The sequence below is a fragment of the Tachyglossus aculeatus genome, assembly GCF_015852505.1.
Source record: "Tachyglossus aculeatus isolate mTacAcu1 chromosome 12 unlocalized genomic scaffold, mTacAcu1.pri SUPER_6_unloc_1, whole genome shotgun sequence".
Lineage (NCBI taxonomy): Eukaryota > Metazoa > Chordata > Mammalia > Monotremata > Tachyglossidae > Tachyglossus > Tachyglossus aculeatus.
Genome location: NW_024044828.1, coordinates 20,021,291 through 20,029,064, shown reverse-complemented (window position 1 = coordinate 20,029,064; position 7,774 = coordinate 20,021,291).

Sequence of the window (7,774 nt, the reverse complement as noted above, 5' to 3'; positions counted from 1 at the left end):
AAGCGCTGAGTACAATGCTCTGCACACAGTGAGTGCTCAATAAATAATAATAATAATAATAATGATGGCATTGGTTAAGCGCTTACTATGTGCAAAGCACTGTTCTAAGCGCTGGGGAGGTTCCAAGGTGATCAGGTTGTCCCCAGGGGGGCTCACGGTTTTCATCCCCATTTTACAGATGAGGCGACTGAGGCCCAGAGAAGTGAAGACTTTCTAGACTGTGAGCCCACTGTTGGGTAGGGACCGTCTCTATATGTTGCCAACTTGTACTTCCGCAAGCACTTAGTCCAGTGCTCTGCACACAGTAAGCGCTCAATAAATACGATTGATTGATTGATTGATTGATTTTGTTCTCTGTCTCCCCGTTCTAGACTGTGAGCCTGCTGATGGGTAGGGACCGTCTCTATATGTTGCCAACTTGTCCTTCCCAAGCGCTTAGTACAGTGCTCTGCACACAGTAAGCGCTCAATAAATAATTGGTTGATTGATTGAAGTGACCGGCCCAAAGTCACACAGCCGACAAGTGGCAGAGCCGGGATTCGAAGCCACGACCTCTGACTCCAAAGCCCAGGCGGATCCAATAGATACGATCGAATAAATGAATGACGTGCACGTCTTTGGTTTCACCTGCGGCGATCATCCCCCGCTTAATCAATCAATCAGTCGTATTTATTGAGCGCTTACTGTGTGCAGAGCACTGGACTAAGTGCTCGGGAAGTACAAGTCGGCAACATCTAGAGACGGTCCCTACCCAACGGCGGGCTCACGGTCTAGAAGGGGGAGACAGACGACAAAACAAAACTTATTAACAAAATAAAATATATGTTTGTACATATTTGTTACTCTATTTATTTATTTATTTATTTTACTTGTACATATCTATTCTATTTATTTTATTTTGTTAGTAGGTTTGGTTTTGTTCTCCGTCTCCCCCTTTTAGACTGTGAGCCCACTGTTGGGTAAGGACTGTCTCTATATGTTGCCAACTTGTACTTCCCAAGCGCTTAGTACAGTGCTCTGCACACAGTAAGCGGTTAATAAATACAATTTATCTATTCTATTTATTTTATTTTGTTAGTATGTTTGGTTTTGTTCTCCGTCTCCCCCTTTTAGACTGTGAGCCCACTGTTGGGTAGGGATGGTCTCTAGATGTTGCCAACTTGGACTTCCCAAGCGCTTAGTCCAGTGCTCTGCACACAGTAAGCGCTCTATAAATACGATTGATGATGATGAAAACCAAACACATTAACAAAATAAATAAATACTGTATTTATTCCGGTGGCCCCCGGGTTCCGTTTCCCGCCGTTTCGGAAAACCACGGCCAAGGGCCCCCTCGGCCCCAGGAAGCCCCGCCGACGGGGTTCTCGGGAAGTCTTTCCCAACTGGGCCCGGGGCCCGATAGGTTCAATATGTCCTTGCTGCCGCCCCACCCAGCTGGATCTCATTTTTCGGGCTTGTTGTGAAAGGCCCGTCCGGGGGCCAAGTCGGGCGCCCCGTCATCCCTGGCCTGACCCCCGCTGTCCCCCACCCCCGTACTCCGCCCGGGGACCGCAAGGCTCTGCAAACCCTCTTCCCGGATGGAACCACAGTCATCTCGACCGTGAGCCCACTGTGGGGTAGGGACCGTCTCTAGATGTTGCCAACTTGGACTTCCCAAGCGCTTAGTACAGTGCTCTGCACACAGTAAGCGCTCAATAAATACGATTAATGATGATGATGATGATGATGATGTTGCCAACTTGGACTTCCCAAGCGCTTAGTAGCCCCTTCCTTCCTCTCCCCCTCGTCCCCCTCTCCATCCCCCCCCATCTTACCTCCTTCCCTTCCCCACAGCACCTGTATATATGTATAGATGTTTGTACAGATATATTACTCTATTTATTTATCTTATACATATCTACTCTATTTTATTATTTTATTATTTATTATTATTATTTTTATTTATTATGTATATATGTTTGTACAGATATATTACTCTATTTATCTTATACATATCTACTCTATTTAATTTTGTCAGTATGTTTGGTTTTGTTCTCTGTCTCCCCCTTCTAGACTGTGAGCCCGCTGTTGGGTCGGGACCGTCTCTATGTGTTGCCGACTTGGACTTCGCAAGCGCTTAGTCCAGTGCTCTGCACACAGTAAGCGCTCAGTAAATATGATTGGATGAACGAATGAATGAAAAGAAGGCCCAGAATTCGGGAAGCAGCGTGGCCTAGTGGTTAGAGGCCACTATGCGCAAAGCACTGTTCTAAGCGCTGGGGAGGTTACAAGGTGATCGGGTTGTCCCACATGGGGCTCACAGTCTTCATCCCCATTTTCCAGATGAGGGAACTGAAGCCCAGAGAAGTGAAGCGACTTGCCCAAAGTCACACAGCTGACAATTGGCGGAGCCGGGATTTGAACCCATGACCTCTGACTCCAAAGCCCGGGCTCTTTCCACTGAGCCATGCTGCTTCCCTTAGAAGACTGTGAGCCCCGCGTGGGACAACCTGATTACCTTGTATCTACCCCAGCGCTCAGAACAGGGCTTGGGACACAGTAAACGCTTAACAAATATCATCATTACTATTATTTTTATTATAAGGTTCCGACTCCCCCAAACCTACAAACCTGCCATCCACCTCAGGCCGTTATGCACTTACTTAGACCTTCCTGAGCACTTTGTCTCTATCTTATTCAAATACTTACTGGGAATAGACTGTAAGCTCGTTGTGGGCAGGGGATGTATCTGCCGACCGTTGCATTGTACTCTCCCAAGCACTTAGTACGGTGCTGTACGCACGGTAAGCTCTCAATAAATGGCTCAGTGTTAAGAGCCCGGGCTTTGGAGTCAGAGGTCAGGGGTTCGAATCCCGGCTCCGCCAGTTGTCAGCTGGGTGACTTTGGGCAAGTCCTTCCCACAGCACAGCACAGTACATACTTATCACTCTATTTTACCTGTACATATTTATATGCATATATGTACATATACATATATGCGTATATATTTATATACATATGTATGTATATATATGCATACATGTGTGCATATATACATATTTGTGTATATAAATATGTACAGGTAAAATAGAGTGATAAATATGTACAAACATATATACATACATATGTATACATATATATGTATGTATGTATATACACACACGCATATATATGTATATATACATGTGTATGTGTATAAATATGTACAAGTAAAATAGAGTGATAAATATGTACAGACACATATATACATATACATATATGTATATACATACACATGCACACATATGTATATGCATATATGTGTTTTTGTACATATTTATCACTCTATTTTCCTTGTACATATATATATATATGTTTGTACATATTTATCACTCTATTTTACTTGTACATATTTATTCTATTTATTTTACTTGTGCGTATTTATTCTATTTATTTTATTTTGATGATTGAATGAATGAGTGAATGAATAAATACCACTGATGATGATGATTACGCGGTAACTATTCTTAAGTCGGTCTCCCCTATTAATCAATCAATCAATCGTATTTATTATATGTTGCCAACTTGGACTTCCCAAGCACTTAGTCCAGTGCTCTGCACAGAGTAAGCGCTCAATAAATATGATTGATTGATTGAGCACTTACTGTGTGCAGAGCACTGTACTAAGCGCTTGGGAAGTCCAAGTTGGCAACATCTAGAGACGGTCCCTACCCGACAGCGGGCTCACAGTCTAGAAGGGGGAGGAAGCTTCCTGTGGAGCAGGGAATGTGTCATTTCTCTTTTCGACTGTGAGCCCATTGTTGGGTAAGGACCGTCTCTATATGTTGCCAACTTGGACTTCCCAAGCGCTTAGTACAGTGCTCTGCACACAGTAAGCGCTCAATAAATACGATGGATTGATTGATTCTCTGCTTTGTAATTCCAGACTCCTCTAGACTCTAAGATGTTGTGGGCAAGGAATGTGTCTGTTTATTGTTTTATTGTACTCTCCCAGGCGCTTATTACGGGGCCCTGCACCCAGCAAATGCTCAATAAATACGATTGAATGATTACTTCCCAATCGCTTACTCGTCTTACGCCGCGGAGTCGTTTCCGACCCGTAACGGACGCATCAGTCTTTTAGACTGTGAGCCCACTGTTGGGTAGGGACCGTCTCTAGATGTTGCGAACTTGGACTTCCCAAGCGCTTAGTCCAGCGCTCTGCACACAGTAAGCGCTCAATAAATACGATTGATGATGATGATGATCTCTCCCAGGACGGCCCGCTGTCCGCCTGCAGTCGGATCCGCGGAGTTTTCTCGGTCAAAATGCGGCAGCGGTTGACCACGGCCGCCTTCCACGCGGTCAAGTCGAGTCGCCGCCCTCGCCTCTCTCCCCCGCCGCCGCTGCCCGGCCAATTGTCCGCTGGGTGACTTTGGGCAAGTCACTCAACTTCTCTGGGCCTCAGTTCCCTCATCTGGAAAATGGGGGTGATGACTGGGAGCCCCCCGAGGGACAACCTGATCACCTTGTAACCTCCCCAGCGCTTAGAACACTGCTTTGCACGTAGTAAATGCCATCATTATTATTAAGTGCTTTGCACATAGTAAGCACTTAACAAATGCCATCATTGTTAATACTCCTATATGTAATATTAATTATTACATTATACAATTACAATTATACAATATACAATTATTACAATAATTATATAATTATTGTTATTATAGAGAAGCAGCGTGGCTCAGTGGAAAAGAGCGTGGACTTTGGAGTCAGAGGTCATGGGTTCAAATCCCGGCTCTGCCAGTTGTCCGTTGTGTGACTTTTGGGCCTGTTACCTCATCTGTAAAATGGGGATGAAGACTGTGAGCCCCCCTGTGGGACCACCAATCCCCCCAGCGCTTAGAACAGTGCTTTGCACATAGTAAGCGATTAATAAATGCCGTCATTATTATTAGTAATGGCATTTGTTATAATAATAATAATGATGATGATGGCATTTGTTAAGCGCTTACTATGTGCAAAGCACCTTATAATTGTTATAATAATAATAATGGTGTTTGTTAAGCGCTTACTGTGTGCAAAGCACTTTATAATTGTTATAATAATAATGATGGCGTTTGTTAAGCACTTACTATGTGCAAAGCACTGTTCTAAGCGCTGGGGGGGATACATAAAAATAGTACTTGTTAAGCGCTTATTAGGTGCCAGGCACTGTTCTAAGCTCTGGGATAGATAATAATAATAATAATAATAATAATAATAATAATAATAATAATGGCATCTATTAAGTGCTTACTATGTGCAAAGCACTTTATAAATGTTATAATAATAATGATGATGGCATTTGTTAAGCACTTACTATGTGTAAAGCACTGTTCTAAGCGCTGGGGAGGATATATAAAAATAGTACTTGTTAAGTGCTTATTAGGTGCCAGCCACTGTTCTTAGCTCTGGGATAGATAATAATAATAATAATAATAATAATAATAATAATAATAATAATAATAATAATAATAATGGCATTTATTAAGCGCTTACTATGTGCAAAGCACTGTTCTAAGCGCTGGGGAGGATACATAAAAATAGTACTTGTTAAGCGCTTATTAGGTGCCAGGCACTGTTCTAAGCTCTGGGATAAATAATAATAATAATAATAATAATAATAATAGCATTTATTAAGTGCTTACTATGTGCAAAGCACTGTTCTAAGCGCTGGCACTGTTCTAAGGATGGATACAAGTTAATCAGGCTGGACGCAGTCCCTGTGCCCCTATGGAGCTCATGGTCTTAATCCCTATTTTACAGCTGAGGCAACCAAGGCTATTTATTTATTTATTTATTTATTTTACTTGTACCTATTATTCTATTTATTTTATTTTGTTAGTATGTTTGGTTTTGTTGTCTGTCGTCTCCCCCTTCTAGACTGTGAGCCCGCTGTCGGGTAGGGACCGTCTGTAGATGTTGCCAACTTGGACTTCCCAAGTGCTTAGTCCAGTGCTCTGCACACAGTAAGCGCTCAATAAATACGATTGATTGATTGATTGATTGATTGATTGACCTGCCCAAGGTCACCCAGCAGACAGGTGGCGGAGCCGGGATCGGAACCCAGATCCTTCCGGCTCCCAGGCCCGGGCTCTGCCCACGAAGTCGCCGCCGCCTCTTCCCTCTCTCACGAAGGAGGCCGGAGGATGACGACAATGACAATGATGGCATTTATTAAGCGCTTACTATGTGCTTAATACACTGTTCTAAGCGCTGGGGAGGTTATGAGGTGATCAGGTTGTCCCACGGGGGGCTCACAGTCTTCATCCCCATTTTACAGATGAGGGCCCAGAGGAGTGAAGTGACTTGCCCAAAATCACCCAGCTGACAAGTGACGGAGCCGGGATTAGAACCCACGACCCTCTGGCTCCCAAGCCCGGGCTCTTTCCACTGAGTCACGCTGCTTCTCTATTATTCTGTATTACTGCTACACTCATTGCCAACTTGTACTTCCCAAGCGCTTAGTACAGTGCTCTGCACACAGTAAGCGCTCAATAAATACGATTGATGATGATGATGATGATTGCTATTATTGATGCTGCTCCGTTCAGAACACTCTACCCAGGGCTTGAGGGGCGGCGTGATCTTGTGAAGAGAGCCCAGGGCTGGGCAGGTGGGCCTGGGTTCTAATCCTGCCTCTGCCACTGCCTGCTGGGTGACCTTGTATAATAATAATAATAATAATGATGGCATTTGTTAAGCGCATAGTAAGCACTCAATAAATACGATTGATTGATTGTAGACTGGGAGCCAACTGTTGGGTAGGGACTGTCTCTATATGTTGCCAATTTGTACTTCCCAAGCGCTTAGTACAGTGCTCTGCACATAGTAAGCGCTCAATAAATATGATTGATTGATTGATTGATAATGATGACATTTGTTAAGCGCTTACTATGTGCAGAGCACTGTTCTAAGCGCTGGGGGGGGGGAATACAAGGTGATCAAGTTGTCCCACATGGGGCTCACAGTCTTAATCCCCACTTTACAGATGAGGTAACTGAGGCTCAGAGAAGTTAAGTGACTTGCCCAAGGTCACACAGCAGACACGTGGCACAGCCGGGATTGTAGCTTCCCAGTGCCTCGGTTCCGTCTTCCGTAAAATGGGAATAACCGCCCCATTCTCCTACTCTGTTAGACCGTGGGACGGGCCTGCTCCGGCCCCAAGCGCGGTTTGGAGGGGGCTCGGAAAGTCGCCCGAGGATCCGGCAGTTACCCAACCGCCCAAGATTATGCTCCCCTCATTTCCCGCATTCCTGGAATCGAATCCTCCCCCCCGTTTCCCTCCCACCGCCCCCCGCGGACCCGCTCTTCCTTGGGAATGCGGTGTCGTCAGTTGGTTTCCATTACCCTCCACCCGCTGAAGAACCCCAGTGGCCCGCTGCCAGACGACTTTCGAGCTGTAAACAAAAATGCGCTTTAGGGGAATTTGAGAAATCCAGAATGTGGGGAGGAAGTGCCTCGCACGGAGCGGAGATGCCACGGCCACGGCCAACCTCCGCGGCCAGGAGACAGACGAGCCTGAATAAGAAGAATAATAATAATGATGATGGCATTTATTAAGCGCCTACTATGTGCAAAGCAAAGCGCTGGGGAGGTTGCGAGGTGATCAGGTTGTCCCACCGTCTTCATCCCCATTTCACAGGCGAGAACGCTGAGGCCCAGAGAAGTGAAGTGACTCGCCCAAAGTCACCCAGCTGACAGTTGGCGGAGCCGGGGTTTGAACCCACGACCTCCGACTCCAAAGCCCGGGCTCTTTCCACTGAGCCACGCT